The sequence below is a fragment of the Tinamus guttatus genome, unplaced genomic scaffold (genome assembly GCF_059628265.1).
Source record: "Tinamus guttatus ecotype Peru unplaced genomic scaffold, ASM5962826v1 Tinamus_guttatus_pri_ptg000555l, whole genome shotgun sequence".
Taxonomy (NCBI): Eukaryota; Metazoa; Chordata; class Aves; order Tinamiformes; family Tinamidae; genus Tinamus; species Tinamus guttatus.
The window spans coordinates 1-17,551 of NW_028289089.1; positions in this window are offsets into that span (position 1 = coordinate 1).

Here is a 17,551-nt window from a genome sequence, read left to right on the forward strand (position 1 = left end):
GAAAGAAAGGAAGAAAGAAAGGAAGAAAGAAAGGAAGAAAGAAAGGAAGAAAGAAAGGAAGAAAGAAAGAAAGAAAGAAAGAAAGAAAGAAAGAAAGAAAGAAAGAAAGAAAGAAAGAAAGAAAGAAAGAAAGAAAGAAAGAAAGAAAGAAAGAAAGAAAGAAAGGAAGAAGGAAAGGAAGAAGGAAAGGAAGAAGGAAAGAAAGAGAGAGAAAAAAATATAATACTGAAAGTCTTTAGCTTTCAATTGCAATTGGTAAAATTTTTACAAGACAAACAATTTCTGTCTCTGTTTTCTTTTTTTTTTCAATTTTCCAGCTGAAAATAAAACTGAAATCATTTTGGACTATGATTGCTTTTGGTTTCCAAAACTTAAAAAAAAAGCACATAATTTGGGATTTTCTTTTTAAAAGAAAGTGTGGATTTTTAAAAACATTTTTCATTTTTGATTTCTCTTTAAATAATGGAAGAATATTGATGAAGGTGATTTTTCCTTTAAAAAATCTTCAACTAAAAATTCATCAAGCTGAAGCGTTAATCCCTGGCAAAGATTATCTTCCCCCTTTTTTCCAAATGATATATGTGATCTTTCTCAAACTGCTCTACTTTGAAAGTCAGAAAAATAGACTGCATTTCAGAAAAGTGAGAGGCCTTTATACTCTTGAGAGTCCACAATAGCTTTGTAGGGCTTTTTAAGAGTGAAGGATAGCATTTTGGAGTATTTCACATCCCAGTCAACAGTCAACGCAAAGACATTTCAGTGACAAATCCCCAGTATTTTCTAACCTGAATTTGTCTCTGTCATGCCAGAAATATGTACAAGTTTTTCAAAAGTTACTCCATGCATTATTATTTATTAAACAAATGTATGGTCTAATTTCCCTGAAATGCTTTTCATTTTACAGGAGATACTGGAGATCTATCGTTTAGATTTTTTTTTATTGTTCCATAAAAATGTGCTATTTCTTCATTTGTACTGAAAACCATGCGTAATAAGAACAGTGAAGCCGAATTCGCAGAGTTGTTTACTCTAGTGGCAGAAATCCCCTGAACGCAATTATCTTGGATGAATATTTTCATGTCCCTCACTCAGAGCCTTCAAAACAATGTGTTTTGCCCTCAGTTGACTGAGAGGGCCTGAGTTTCAGAGAATAGGACTTCAATGCTTCCTGAAAGTGTGACAGCTTCAAAGTATGTCCAATGAGACCCCAGAACCACCAGTCATTTTGGAAAAAAAATTGTTGCTGTTTCTCTGATCCATTGTCTTTTTCAGAGTGGCACAACTGTGTTTGCTGTGCACAATTCCCAACAAACTGATTGATGTGGAAGGCAAGCCAGGAAAATCTCTGCTCCACCCCATTTTGCGTGTTCCACGGTCCAAAACGTTCAATAACTGCCCAGATGGGGAAGATATTTTTTCCTTTCTGTTCCTCTATATATTTCTTCTGTAATTTGCATTATTCCTGGATAACTCACATGTTATTTACTTTCTTCCAAGGCCTGTAACCCTTTATACAGTCTCCTGCCTGCCACCACTGCCCTACAAACTTTTCCAGTGAATTCCTGCTAACAAAGTGGTTCTGTAAATAGGAACAAAGTGAGCAAAGAGATTCTTTGACTAACTTCATGCAATACACACCACACAAACACACACCTTGTTTTATCATCCAAATGAAATCTGCAAGCAGTCAAAATGCTTGCGTGCAGCCTCGTGCTGTAATGACATTTGTAATATGTTCTACTCTCATTGCGGTATTATATAACCATCATCACTACAGCTTACGTCTTCATTCCTTCTTATATTACATGACCAACACTGAGATTAGTAACAGCTTTTAAAAGATGTCCATATACTGGTAATTTATCACACACACATTACATAAATAAATAAATAATATGTGCACACATATATATCAACTTAATTGCTGCAAATGCAAGTACCTGATTTCATATAATAAATACTTTAAGGAAGTCTATACCCCAACAGATATTAATTACTGTCTGAACGAGAGGCCCCGTTCTTCTCCTAAACAGAATGAATATTACATTCATTGGGCTATTGGATTTATGCTGATGCTCATCACAGCCATGTCTAACCACTTTTTAGGCTAAATCAAAAGTAACAATGCAATCCTCAAAGAAAAGGATTTTATTTTTATTTTTTGTAATTGGGATAGTTTTGGAGGAAAAGCCTGCAGAAAAGTATTTTTAGGATTTTTCTTTTTTTTTTAATTTCTGTTTCATTTATATTGTTTTAGCCTTGGGGTAGCAGCACCGCAATAATTATCCTCACAGAAAAAAATAAAGTAAAAAAATAAATCCTGCTGCAGTGGTGTACATCTGGAATAGTTCCCTTTGCCTTCCTCGTAATTTGTCGTGCTGTTGGTTTTTCTGGTAGCAGGTTCGTGCCATCACCCCAGAGCTGGGTTTCTTCCCAGGAACGTGGGCTCCTCTCCGGGACCAAACACGCAGCCGACTGCAGGCACCGTCGGCCACGGTGACATCCCGGACACCAGCGCTTCCTCAGGAGAAACTCCAGCTCACACGGTGCGCCCGCAGTTTCCAGAAAATCTGCGTGACTTTGGACTGTACGCATTTTTTGGGAATGCTCCCAGTAAATCCAAAGGGGATGCAGTCTTGCAGCCTATAAGTACACGCTGTGTAGAGCCCTGCTTGTGTTTTTACTCTGTTAAAAAGACACCATTAAGCTAAGTCCCTAGTAATTGCTAAACTGTTGCACTTAGCAAATTTCCATGAAAGATATACAGGTCCCTCGAGATATTCTGGCACAAGAGTGTTAAGTGCAGCATCCTTATTTTTTAAGTAGGTGATTCTTTGCTACATAAATGTCCCCGGCTGCTGCACGCACAGAGGTAAGATGACCCTCCGGAGACATTAACAGGCTTTTTTTCCTCCTCGGTGCCTTATTCACAGCCACGAGGTCAGGCAGAGTCCTCCCTCCCCGCTCCAGCCCCGCTTTGCTTATTTGTGTTTATGGTACACAAGGCAGTAGATAAACAAGAAAGGTTTTAGACACTTTCCGTTCTTAGCTAAACCTTTTAGTTACACATTAGGGAGCAGAAGTGTGGTACGACCCTCTGTTTATTTGTGGTTCTTTTAAGTGATGTCCAGAGACCTACATTTCATGGTTGTTTGAAAGTTTATATAACAGTGGGAAGCTGTTAAACAGCAGTTTACCTTCACTTTTTTTTTTCTTTTTTTTCATCATGTAAAGGGTTTGAAATTAACACTCAGTCTACCATATTATTTCAGTTCTATTCAACATTCCCTAGGCTTTCTTTTCCTCCAGAATTTATGGTTCCTCTAAGCAGTGATAAGAGCATTCACGTCACAAAATGTAAAGTCTATTTAGTAACTATGGTCTTTAAAGCAGCCTTAAAAGTTTTGCAATTAAAATAGTGTTCAGCTCTCAAAAAAAAAAAAAAAAAGAGAGAGAGAGAGAAAAAAAAATCTACATTCTTTGCGTGTTAGACCTATCAGTGAGGCAAAAGGTACTTCCAAAAAGAAATCTTTTCTTTTTTTTCCTTGCATTCTATTGAGTAATATGTAATTCAATCTTTTAAATTAACTGGAAAATGTTTTTGAAATGTTTGAAATCTACTTGCATGTCTCCCAGTTCCTAGAGGTTTATCATGTTCAAACACCCTCAAGATCTCCCTGACACTTGAACGTATTCAAAATACATAAACTTCTTTCTCATGCAACTGAAATCTCCCTTTTTTTTCCCCTGTATAATTTTACCCCAATTTTGCTTTCTCAAAAGTCAGTGGTACCTTTGCACAGCTCCTTTTTTTTTCTGCTGTAGATAGCTACAGTCCCTTCCAACAGAGCATATTTCTTTCAGTAAGAATAAAAAGAAACAAAAGTCCAAATTAAACATCTGAAACTTTATTTACAAGCCAGATCTGAATGCAAAATGACTTTAGGATATTGGATATGTTGTACTTCAGATCGTCTTAAGCCTCCAAGGTAAGAAATGTAAAACAACTTTAAAGTAAATGACAACATATAAATGTGATTTTGACTGAAAAAAAAATGTATAAAAACTGCCAAAATTATTGCAAAGTAAGTACACTATATCTTGGCTTCTTATGCTAGCATGAAGCAAAAACTCACTTTTTAATTATGATTTCAAATGTTTGGAAAATAAGTTTAAGTTTTGCCTGAAAGACAAGCCAGTTTTGTTATTTTAAAAATTATTTGTGTCTGGGAATATTTCTAGGAGAACATGCATAGAATTCATAGTAAAATAAATTTAGTATAATTTCATCTTTTTTTGGAAAGCTCACATGACAAAGTCACACCTCATTAATTCACGGTGATCACTGGAAGGCCAACTGAAAACTACAGAATACTACAAATTAAAGCAAAAAGATTTAACAGATCACTATACCAGATCTCCCTATTTTAGATTAAAAAATAAAAAGACATGCTGTTTCTCCCTTGTTAACGTGGTGTAATATTTATAATTTTAATTACTGTATTTTATACATTTTTTTTTTTTTAGGATTTTGAGTTCTTGCTATGTAACATTATGTGTTCATAATTTTTTTCAGGAACATTTCTGAACGCAAATTCGGACTGCCTGGATGTAAATGTGTAAAAATTTTCTACGCTTCAAGGGAGTAATTGAAATGAAATCTCTCTTCTAAAGTTGCAGAAAACTCCAGAGTCCTTGAAGACAATTTTTTATTATTAGCATTATTAGCATTTGTCAAGCTATTCCTTCTGCTCTCTCACTGTTCCTAAAAGAAGATCTTGGTGAGTGACAGAACTGCAAATCCAGTCAAATATCCTGAAAACAGGCTGCAATAAGCTTCACCACAGTGCAACTCTATTTAGGGTGCAGCAAGCTGAAAATCACGCACATGCGTTTTGAACGTGCATGCTGCATTTACAGAGCCACTTGAAACTGCTGACAGCCAAGTTATTTGGAGAAAAACAGCCACACTGAATTTCTTAACGCGTGATACTAATGCAGATTTGCGAGGACGATCATCAGTGCGGTTCTCTACAAAATGTAAGCAGCAGGACTAACTGTAAGTTTTGCACATTTAACCTACGTTCAGCCCTTAGTTAAAAGCCAGATGTGGTGCAACAGCTCTAATTCACTGTTAATAACTTCCCCCTCCTCAAACACGTGTGAGACAAAAGAAGAGATTAAAAAGATATAAAGCCATGTTTAGGCCAGCAAGTTGTTAAGTTGCTAGAGCAAGGACAGTTTTCTAAGTACAATCATTTCCTCCAACAAGGTAACTCGTGTAAACACCATCAGGGTCGTATTGTTTGTTCTCTGCTGCCAGATGGGGGATATAAACCATGCAGAAACAATTTCAGATTTCCACCCCTGATTAGTTCATCTTGAATATTTTCACAGTGTGAATCTGGAAGTCAGAAGTTTACATAATGGTTATAAATTAGGGAGAAATCCTGCTGCCAAGAAAGTCACACTCAGGCAAACAAACTGTCTCCTTCCTAACATGTTTTAGGTGTTGCTTATCAAACAAATTCGCAGCTCTAGGTGGAAAAAGAGCTTCAACTCCTCGTTGTTTTTTTTGATTGCTCTTTTCCCATTGCCGGCTATTCAGCCGAAACGGTGATTTACCCATTTAACAACCGAGGCTTCTCTTCCCCGTCCCCATGCCCCTTAGAGCCGGACTGTCATCTGGAGAACCGAGGGGTTGTCATAGTCTAGAGCTCCACCCTTAGGTCATTCGAAAACCGACAACTTGAGGAAACCTCGAATCAGCTCGAAACTGCATCCTCGGCCAGTTAGAAACTTATCTAAGCAAAAATACCTCGAGCCCTTAATAGTTAAGAGGTTTGCTACTAGGCAGCCTAAGCACTGACCCGATCTTGCACTCGCTGCCATCCCCACAAGGCAGCGGGAGCGCTCATCCACCAGCACACGCATTCCCTCATCTTTCAGAGGGCTGCTTTTGCTGGCTTTATAGGCATCCCCCAAACATAAGCCTTAAAAACAGTATTATCTTACAAAATCTCAACAGAATGCCAGTTCTTATTAGAATCTATGGTTTCTGTGGTTAAAAAGAAAAAAAAATCAGAGTGTAGCTGTAGAGCAGATAACAAATACCCAAGTAAGATTTATGCAAAGCCAACTCTCTGAGGCATAGGCAGATGGAGTAGGCAAAAGGTAAAGTTTACACATTCTTTTCAAATGGCTTGGCTGAGTGATAAAACCAGCAGAGCTTTTTTTTATTCCACAGTCATTTTGATTTAAAATTCTTCATGTACCAGTTATGTAATAGAAATTTCTGATTATAGTAAGTATGGGAGTAAATTCTGCCCTCTGATACGGGCACGCGTTCGGCTTTCCTTTAGGATCGTGTGGGTTAATGCACATGCATGTCAGGGCAGAGTTTAACACTATCTCTGCAGTACAGTGAACTAGGTTAGGTTAAACAAGCCGGTTTCATTTAATGTGAAGAATGTTTAAGAAGAAATGTCAGAGTTCAGTTCTGCTGGCTCATGAAGTAAATCAGGAATCACTGAAGCCAGACACCTATCCCGATCTTATTCAATTTTGCAGTAGGATTACTCCACTGACATAAATCAGCACTTTACCAGGAACCATCCTGCTGACATATGAACAGTTCATAAACTTTATGCAAACAAGAGAATCATAGGGCTCTTTAGGTGAGTGAATTTATTCATGCAGTTTAAGTATTTCCTAAAGTAACATGCATTTTTGCTGCTGTTGCTGTTCAAGCACTTTTAGCTAAAATTGACTTTTCTTTTTGAAGGATTTCTCTTTTTTTGCAAGAAAGATAATTTTATTTCCTTTTTCCTTCCTTTATTTTTTCTTTTTTCCTTTTTCTTCTTTTATTTCCTTTCTTTTTCTCTTCTCTTTTGCTTCCTCTCCTCTCCCTCTTCTCTTTTCTTTCTCTTCCTCCTCTTTTCTTTCCCCTTCCCTTCACTTCCTTTCCCTTCCCTCCCCTTCTCTTTTTTTCTCCTCTCCTCTCCTCTCCTCTCCTCTCCTCTCCTCTCCTCTCCTCTCCTCTCCTCTCCTCTCCTCTCCTCTCCTCTCCTCTCCTCTCCTCTCCTCTCCTCTCCTCTCCTCTCCTCTCCTCTCCTCTCCTCTCCCTTTCCCTTCCCTTCCCTTCCCTTCCCCTCCCTTCCCTTCCCCTTCTTTTCCTGACACAAATATTCATATCATATGCATGAAAAAGGTCTTCAAATATATTTTTAAAAATTTTCTTACACAACAGGATGTTTTGAGCTTTTAGCAAAAAATCTTACATTTTTTTAAGAAGGGCAAAGAATGTTTTCCATTTAACTCTTTTGCTTGCAAAGGCAAGGACTTGTTGCTTTTCTAGAAGGAAGAGCAGATCCAACCCTGCAGACAGCACAGCAGGCAAAATCCCCATCTAGGTCATCTGTGGCATATTTGCCCATATTTTCCGAGGTGGCAAGGTCTATGCCAACATATTCTTTGAATATTTTTTCCACAAAATTATCTCTTACGTTAAAGGATCTTGAATAGTGAAAACATGCATTGAGGAATTTATGTATCACATTTTTGTGGTTAAATCATTATTATTTTTTTTAATCTTTCGTCGAGCTCCAAGCAGCAAGAGCTCCACCCATGCCACATGTTGTACTCCCATGCCCCAGCGAAGCTGGCGGTGCCCATCTGCGAGGCCGATGTTCCACGGCTCGGAGTTACAACATGAAACCTGCTGTGTGTGGGGGCACGAGCTCACTGCAGGACACAAAGTTACTTGATCGTGGCAGCTAGCGCTGGCGAGCTGAGCTGCGGAGCATCGCTAAGCTGCTTCGCGTGGCGGTTTGGCTTAAAGCTATCCTCTCCAGTGGGAGCTTCGCTCTCCGGTGAACGCTCTTGGCCTTCCCACTGTTCCTGGCTCTGCTCTCCAGCTGTTAAATGGCGCCTCCTACCTACCAGCAGCAGCAAAGAGCCTGTGGGTCGCTGAGACTTTCCCTGCCATGCCCCATGCAGGTCTGGCAGGGGCTGCAAGGCCTGCCCTGAAATGGTAGCATCCCCCATGCCCCAGAAGGGGGCTGTGCTGGCTCCCCAAAGGTAGCCCCTCTCCCACATCTTGCCCTGCTCCTGATGCATGTGGCTCCTGGTGGTTTGGCTACTCTGGAAGGCCATGTGCCAGCTGGGAGCCCACCATGCAGCATGGGGTGCCAGGACCCTCTGCTGGGCGAGCAAGGTGCCAGGGATCTGCAGCAGGAGAGGTTGCGACATGTGAGGCCAGAGCGGGTTAGACTGGATGAGATGAATTTCACTCAGTGTTAGATGTCTACAGGGTTGACACCCACATCTGAGCTTCCACCAGCCATGGAGTAGGAAAAGGCTGGCACCTTTGGAGCCTAGTGTATTCCATTCTCCAGTGTTGAGAAGTGAGCCAGGTGAATCACGGCCCACAAGTGGCCTTTCCTCTACCCAATAACTCAGAAAAAGCATCTGCAGTACAGAGGTCTGAGGAGCATGTGAGTTTCAAGGTCTCCTATGTTGACAGCCTGAAACCTCAGCTCTAGGAGATACTACCTTCAAGAGCCTGTCCTTGGAACATTGGTGCCTTCCTCCATGTCCAAGGAATCAAGAACACTTCTAGGAAGACTTATCAGCATGCAAACATCTAAGTCACTACGCCCAGCTAGAACCTGAGGAAAAGTTCTGAGCCACAGCACTGTTGAATGCTATAGTGCATGGGAAAGTCTACACTTCAGGGCAAGACATAAGTCCAAAAGTTGAAAGGAAAACACATTTGAAGTGTTTTCTTGAATGAAGAACCAACTTCTGCCTAATTGCTTGAGTAAAGTCTCTCCCACTTTTTCTGAAGTTGGGCATGCCAGATTGCTATGACCTGGCTGCTGCTATTATACCTTTTCTCTACAGCGTTTTGATTCTGTTGCACCCAGGTTCAAGACTGTGTGCATTAAATGAGTTTAAAACAGTCAAATTTACAAAGGATAATGAGATAGACTGACTTTCCTAGTATATATGCTAGCGCCAAACTATTTGTGAGAATGTATAAGGGACTGGGCCTTCATGTGCAACTATAACAGCCTCTTTTTTTTTTCTCTATATGGTAATATGACTCTACATCAAAACTCAGGACAAATGGGATAGGCTAGATGGTGCCTCTAAACTGCAAGAATTTTCTTCATAAATATAAATTTTCACATTTTCAAATGTTTTATTGTAATTTTTTTTTATTCAACTTGTAAGAATTATATCAAGCATGCATTTTGCAAATATAATAGGGACTATTATGGATAACTTCAAACAAAAGCTGTAAGTTATTGGTGTTCCTCATGTAGAATTCCTCATATTATACATATGGCAATACATTCAAATGGATATAGAAATTTCAAGTAACATTGAAAAGGACATATTTTAGTCCACATACATGCATGTTTTAGCATACATCCACATGTATTCCCTTCTGAGTTTTGTGGTCGTAAAATGCACCACTTGGATGTTTAAGCCTTAAAGATGATATTATTGCAGTTCTTTCAAAACATCTCTGAACTATGTCAAGTGACAGTCCTGGTTCTGCTCAGCTACATTTTTCAGTCCCATAGATCATACCTATCTGTTCTGTGAATGCCGATGAAACTGAAATTGTATAATAATTGCAGGCATTTGGATCAGCATATAAAATAACTCTTCCCAGAATATCTCTTAAGACTCACACTCTGCAAAGTGCTGCCTTTCTGTTATAAACACAACTAACTCAAGAAAGAATGTATAAACTCTCCCTTCACTCAGCTTTGCCCTTCTTTCTTTAGTGAAGGAAGAATCCTATCTTAAAGCCATTATATCTTTGGTGACTAGACATCTGCAGCTGCTCAGGAGACACTATTCTCCACTCAGTCTTTTCTTCTGGGTCCAAAAAAGTCACAGACCCAGCAGCCAGATATAATCTGGATGCTTTCCGATCAAGGTGGAAAATAGTATTTGCTGTATTTCCAGCAATGACATCTCTAAAATCCATTTTCCATACTAGAAGCATTGCACTGCTGCCACAGTGCTGCCTCTAAGTCATGGTAGCACATGACAAGCATTTGTCTTTCAGAATTACCCAGGTGTGCACTCAGCTCGTGTATTATAGCCTTATCTATTTGAGATAATTTTCATGTCTTCTGGTTACTGCTTTTTTTTTTTCCCTACATTTAGAAAAGTCAAATGCAGCAAAAGAAAGTGTGTGGGCTGTAAGCATATTATGGCTGTTTAGAACTTTTACTGTGTTTGCTTCTCACATGAACAAAAAATGAGAAGGGGCAGACTTCTGTTGTTTTCACTGAAATCCCCAAAGTCCCCTATATCTTTTTGTTTATAAGCCACTTTTGTTAAAAGAAAAAGGGGGAAAGATTTTTTTCTCCCCTAAATATAGCTGTGTTGGCAGAAATGCAGAAGTGTGGTCTAAGTACATAGAACTGTGATAACTAGATCTAGTTAAAGAAAATTGCTTATGAGTTAAATATAAATTCAAAGTTGTTGCATGAGCATGCATATTGTACCCAAATGTACATCAGGAAGTCCAGCAAATTATATTTACTGTTTTATTTCTTCACCTTTGTTTTACTTGTTAATGATGCATTTCAATTCATTTAAAACTGAGCAGAGAAATGGAGGAGGAAGAAACTGCAGAGTTTGATAATTTCATCATTTAAATGCACCAAATAGGCTTTGAGCTTCAAAAGGCTTTGACGTGAGCGGGAGAATGGAAGGGTGAGTGAAAACCATTCCCAGGACTACTACTTGCTGGAATCAATTTTCTGCAAGGCTGGTTTCATAGGGCCACATCACATCAGATTACATTTTGATGGTTATATCTTTTCAATTTTTTTTTAAGGATTATGCTAATTTTTTTGAAGTATAATTTGCAAAAATACCACAGAATTCAGCACACATTGCTGAAGACTGCAAAACCACAAGAACTAGGAATGCATTCATATGTGTGTTTCAGTATGACAGTCATTGCTATGCCAGTTTTCTCATAGCTGTTGATGTGTTCCTTGGTCAGGCAAGAGTTAACTGAACCCAGCATAAATCAGAGGTAGTCACTGAAGAGAAGGGCTCACCATGGCTTTGTCCAGAGTAAGGAAAATATTGTTAAAATGCCCATTCATCACTACTGGCTTATGATGCTTTGTGAGAGTGACTGGAAAAATCTTCTTTTTCTTCTAAAACAATAAAAGAAATATCCCAAAATATTTTCATCTCTTTAAAAAAATCGTTAAACTTAAGTACATTTCTGCCCTCCAATACATGAAAAAAAAAAATCAGTGAATGGTTTGTGTTTGATACTGAGTAGACAACATTGCAACACATAAGGAAAGTTTTTTCTGAAAGTCAGAAACATCTGTAACTACAGTTAGAATGTGTATAGCGCACTACAATGCCCAAATTTAATTAAGAAACTCGCTGTACAAGACGCTTAAAGCAGAATCATTACAGACTTTACTGTAATCAGCTGTGTCTATTCCAATTCCTCTTAACCAAGGAGAACATGGACAACTCATGGCTGACAGCAGTGGGACGGGGTTTATAGGCAGTAAATCACAGTTTTGCCCTACTGCACCAGAGAAGTGGTCTTTCTAGTCTAATCAGTTACTTATTGATTCTTAGCAGTTTCAGGCAGGGACGCTGCAGTGAGGAAATGTGAGTTTTCTGCTTGCAGCTGGGTCAGTGGAGGAGTTTTAGCTGATTTTACAGTTCCATCTCTATAATTGTGTGTGGGGGTGATTCAAGAGCATCAAGGTCTGCTCAGAGTCAGAGTCCCTCACCGACACCATCCAACTGCCAGAAGTGGAAGATGGAAGAGGGACCACACATAGCCATAGCTTCTGCCTGTTAACAATTAAAATACGCCTTAAAAAAATTAACAATGAAAACTCTTAGCTATGTCATATTCATTCTCTCACACATGAATTACGAGGTGAGCCCTTACTTACACACATATTTTTGATATCACACTTCCCACGCTGTAACATAGACTCCTTTACATATTTATTCAATGCAGGATGGCTGGCAGCAAATGATACACTCGGGGTTTTCATGAATATGATGTGTGCACATAAATTTGGTATAGTAGGAGGCACATGAATAACTAGAAAGCAAGTAAAACCCATTATATCGTGGTTGTGTCCCTGCAGCATGCTGAAAAGGGAGCTGGCTGAATCACCTGTACCTTGCAGCTGCCCTTGTATGTATGAGAATGAGATACTGGTTTGATAATTGTGGTATGCTTTTAGGATTTGGGTAGTATTTTCTTATAATCTCTTATATTTTCAACATAAAGAGTTGTCTGCAGATGATGTTTGTGAAACATTAGGCACTTTTTTTTTTTTTTTTTTTTTTGCAGAGAAGGAAGCAGCAGCAAAGGGAAGTCTTGTAATTAGAGCTCTGAGACACTAAAGCAGAGGTCCCAGAGCCGTGTATCAGGCCATGTCAGCATGGTCCAAAGTGGTGTAATGCTATAGCAGGTGCCCAGGCCTCCTAATGCAGCTAACACATGGTCCTGATGGTCATCCTTAGCTCATACACCAAAACACCCCTTGGGTCTGTCCCATACCAGCAGGTCTGTCGGCAAGGCTGTAGAGCTCCTGCAGGAGCCTGGCTACGAGTCAGCCTTGCTGACTCAAAGAAGCCCTTGGGAAGGCAGCTGCCTGTGTGGCCTAACAGCGCTTTGCGCCCCTGCTTCTGTCTGCCTCCCTCCAAAGCTTCCCATGAAGCAAGCCTGCCTCGCAGGCACTGTTTCAGGATGGTGCTCCCAAAGCAGTCATTGCTGACAAACATACGAAGGCGAGCTCCATGCTGGCTGTGCAGCACTAGTCATGCAGAGCAGACGTGTCACACATGCTGAGGGGTGGGATTGTGCTGACCATGCGCAGCTATCTGCGCTCTGAAGGTCTGCAGCCAACCTAGTTGCCCTATGCACCTTTTGTGCTTTGTGGATGGAGAAGGGCACTTCTGGAGTACAGTTTGCTCAATTTAAACAAGGAAAAGTAGATTGGGTGAATCACACTGTGCATACGCCTGTTTTATCTTCATTGACTAAAAAGTAGCTCCAGAGTGAGATTTAGATTTAGGCATCAGATTTAGATGCCTACAATGTAAACAAGATCTTGTGAAGATCTTATGAACAAGGTCTTATGAATTCCCCTCAGGCTTAGACTGCAAACTGAGAAATGAGCCTGAGGCCTTCTTGCAAAGCCCTTATAATTCCTTGTCCTGATACATTTTTTTTTTTCCTGAAAACACAGGCACTAAAAATGAAGATAACATGTAGGTTGATGTGCTCATGAGTTTGCCCAAAAGGAAAAGGTTGTACCCTTACTGTGGAAGCACCATTTTGTGGAACTCGATTGTCACAAAGTTTCATGAAATGGAAGAAAAAAAAAAAAAAAAAGAAGAAGAAGAAGAAGACTGGAGAAAAAGGTATTGAGGGAAAGGAAAACAAACCTCGCACAGCTGTAACTGGGAAGCTGTCAGTTTTCCCTCCATGCCCAACAAACCAGGTTAGATCATCAGCTCCCCTTCCCTGGTAGAGTTTCTTCACTTTCACAGTAATACAAGAATTTGCTGCAGCTGAGCGTTAGCTGTGCCATTTGACAGTGTAATTCTTCCCAGGACAGCTGTGGCACAAGTACAACAGCAATCACCAGATGGCACTGTTACAACCTTTTATAAATAATTTCAACAGTTTCCCAAGAAGCAAGTAGCAAAATGTTCGATTTCAGTCTCAATCTATTAATTATATTTATCATATAAGATTTGGGGGTTTCTGGTTTCTGATTTCTGATTTTTTTTTCCCTAGGAGTCCCACATAAATGTCTGAGTTGAAATTTTTGACAGCAAAGATTTGTGGCAGTGCTGTTTGTGACAAGCTCCTGTCACTTCTGATTTATACGGTAAAATTAAACAGGCAACATTCAAAATAAACCCTGATCTGCCTCACTGATTTCTTCTATGTAAGAAATGATGTATTAAGGCCTGAAATCTGCTGCCTCTCAACAGACCGACCACATTATCATAGTACTCTCTTGTTAATAGATTTATGAACTTTTGTGGATTTAGAAACAGTTATTTCCAAGCTATCCATAGGAAAAGAAATTTTAAAAGGCTTCTCTTCAAGCAGATAATGATTGGAGAACCCTCAAAAGATTACAAGCCTGAATTGGAGAGACACCTCAGAGTTTCGAAGCTTGTGACTGAATTTGTAACACTAGACTACAAATCTTATGAGAACATCTTTTGTTGGGAAATCTTTTGGTATTTTCTCTTTCTGGTCATGGTTCATTACGTTGGAAAAAAAAGAAAAGAAAAAAGCACGTTTAATGGGAATGAGGAATATAGAAAAGATAGAAAAATACTAAAATATTTTTAGTAATAAAAATCACTCAAACTAAAGGTTTCCCTTAAATTTTCTAAAAGTTCCAACTGTTTGAATGTCTTTCTACATTTTTAGAAAGAGATCTGGAAAGAAACGAACAATTTCTCTGGAGCCGAAGATACATTTTTTTTGCATTTCAAACCACTGCAGTAGTATATATGGTGTTGCTTATTTATATTAGGTTGCCAGGTAACTCTCAGGTACAATAACCAGATGCTCCCATCTGCATTTCTCCACTTCTGATCCAGTTCTTATGTCACCTGCTGAAAGCAAATGATCGGCCTGCCTTAGGACTGACCAGCCACTTCTTTGAAGCAGTTACCAGTGAAGCTTCTGACTCCAGGCCCCTGCCAGCACATATTCCACCAGCCTGCAGACATCAGTAGCTGGCTTCCCCCCCGTTCTGAGGCTTCAAATTAAATTGCTGTTGAGACTCCATGACATAAATTAAGAACAGAAAAACCAGTTTCAAGCTTACGGCTCTGAAGAAATCACCAAACGAGTTCTATTTTGGCAGCCTGCTGCTCACAACTCAGAAAATACGACAGCAAAGCAAATCACATGTCCAGTGTGTGTTTTATAACCCTATGTAGACTAAGCCATCTTGTAGGCACATGCTTGACTATTTTTAGTGGCTGTGCTCCCACAAATATGGCAAAGTCCTTTAGTGTTGGCTGGTCACTAGAGGCTACTTGAAAAGTAGCAAGAGATGTCAGCTGCTGGAATTTTGACTGAAAATAATACCTGGATTTCAGATTTGCTGCACAGATTTGCCAAAGTGCAAATGAAGTCAGCTCTGGCAATGTGACGATTCACTGATTGTTGCCTTCGGCCATGAAAGCACAGAATTTGATTGTATTTTATTTCCATCAGTATTGCTACAGCACCATTTTAAAGGTACATGATTGCTTGTGGGAATGTCAGCTTTCCAGGATGTCCATCTGGGAATCGAACGCTTCTTCTTCAGTTCCAAGCAGGCACTGTGGCATATCCAGGGAACCTATAACTGACACGGTCCATTAGTCATAGAAACATCCCACTAAAATTAGCGGCAGCTTTTCATCTTTATGGGCCTCATGCCTCGGTCCATATGTAGAACATACAAAATGGATTTTTCTTTTCTTGGCATGTAACCCCGTCTTTCCGGTACTTTGGTTCCAGACCTTCATGAGCAATGCAGGTGGCTTTTGTTGCTCCACAGCTCATATTCTTGACAGTTACTGCATCTACACGATACTTCTGGATTCAGCAGGCTGAAACATTCTCACAAACAGTTACTTAAGATTACCAGCATTAGCACATAAATATAATAGTAATTAATAACACTTTGGCTTCTTGATGATCCCCTGTGCTGCTCTGTTGGCTGTATTTCAACAGCACCAAAACAGCCAGCAGCAAGGGCTCCCCTCACCCCCACCTTGTTCTTAAATCTTACATGGTTTGTTTTTAAGGTGTGCAACAGAGGCACAATAATAAGCTACTGTGATTTTCACTTTTAAAGCCTGCTTTAAAGTGATGTTTTCACAGCTGCCTCTGTATCTATTTATTTATTTGTTGGGTCCCAGACTGAGACATGATCTTCAGAAATGTTGGGGACATAACTGTGATGGAAGCCAAGGTGAACTGTGACTGTGCAATATCATGTGGATAAGCTTTTTTTTCTTTTTTTTTTTTTGAGTGATCTGTCATTTGAGAGTGTTTACCTTATGTCTTTATTCTGAATCTAAATTTATAACGAACAGTGACCTGAATCGTTTCTGCGTTAGTTACTGCCTCTACAAAAAGAGTAAATGATATTTTAGGTGATTAGTATGTACTGAAACTAAAATACAAGGCTTCTCAACTCTGTCATCGTACTTGATTTTTTTGTTTGCTCCATCAACACACAGGTCAAATACTGAACAAGTATAAGACTCTCCTCTCCTCAAGGAAAAGTTATGCCAAAGCAGCAGTCAGTTTGCCAATGAGACCATTGTATTACTATTGCTTTATCTGGCTTAGGCACACAGAATTTTCTGTTGCTCTCAATGCATAAGTCTTACAAAGCATTTTATCCACTACATCAGGTTGCCCTGGCTGAAATTCCCAACCCCATACTTCCTATTTGTATGTATATATATATATACATACAAATATATATTCATATATATATATTCATATATATATATGAACTGCCTGGATAAAACTCAGAACAGTACTTGGAGTTGGCTAATAGCATGGGTAGCACTTTTATCCCATACTGTGCAATGGAGTGCAATGAGAATTATGGTTGTACCCATCCAAAAATAGAAAAAGTGATTCATTTTGGTTTGGAATAAAGCAGCAGTGTGTCTTGGTGTTGCTCATAAAAAGTATTTAGGGTTTTGTTCCCTGCAGATTGAGCTGCAGTAATCAGTAGTGTTCTATTAGTTCATTATCAGCATTGCTGGCAGCACAGGAGGGAGAATTAGTTGCACATTCTGATTGTCATTGTAACACTTTATATTGACTCCTTTACCAAAGGATTTATAAGCCACATTAGGCACAGTACATCAATAGAAGCTATTGCAAAATCTCAGTCTAATGGCTGATTAGCCTTTAATTGACAGCCTGTGATTTTTTTTTAACCATCCGTAAACTGCTTGTAAATAGAGGTGGAGTATTCAGACTCAATGTTTGAAGATCATTTTGAGCATGCAATCTGCCTTCTTCAGGACACAGGCTGTAACCTGCAGTAAGCCAACAGTTTCTGAATGAGCTAGTGCATTTTTCCTAGAAAACCATTCACTTTGGAACTGAAATTCTCAGGAATCCTTATTTGTGCAGCCCTTAAATTCTTATAAAACAAAACTCATAGTGTTCCATGTTTCAGTTATTGAATATTCTCCTTCATTAAAGACTCCTCCACTATTGCAACCTTCCTCTCTCTCTTTCTCTCTCTCTTTCTCTTGTATTTTGATTTTTGTAGGATATGAGCTCTATCATATGAGCACATGAGCTCTAAGGGCTCAGGCATGTTCATGTTACATGACAAATGGGAACTTATCCTTTCCAAGACTGGACAGACAAGAACTATCGATCAAATGGATGCAGAAACTAACTAGTCTGAGTTTGGTCACAGAGAACAGAGTAAGGAAATAATAGGATATTTGCTGGTTTTAG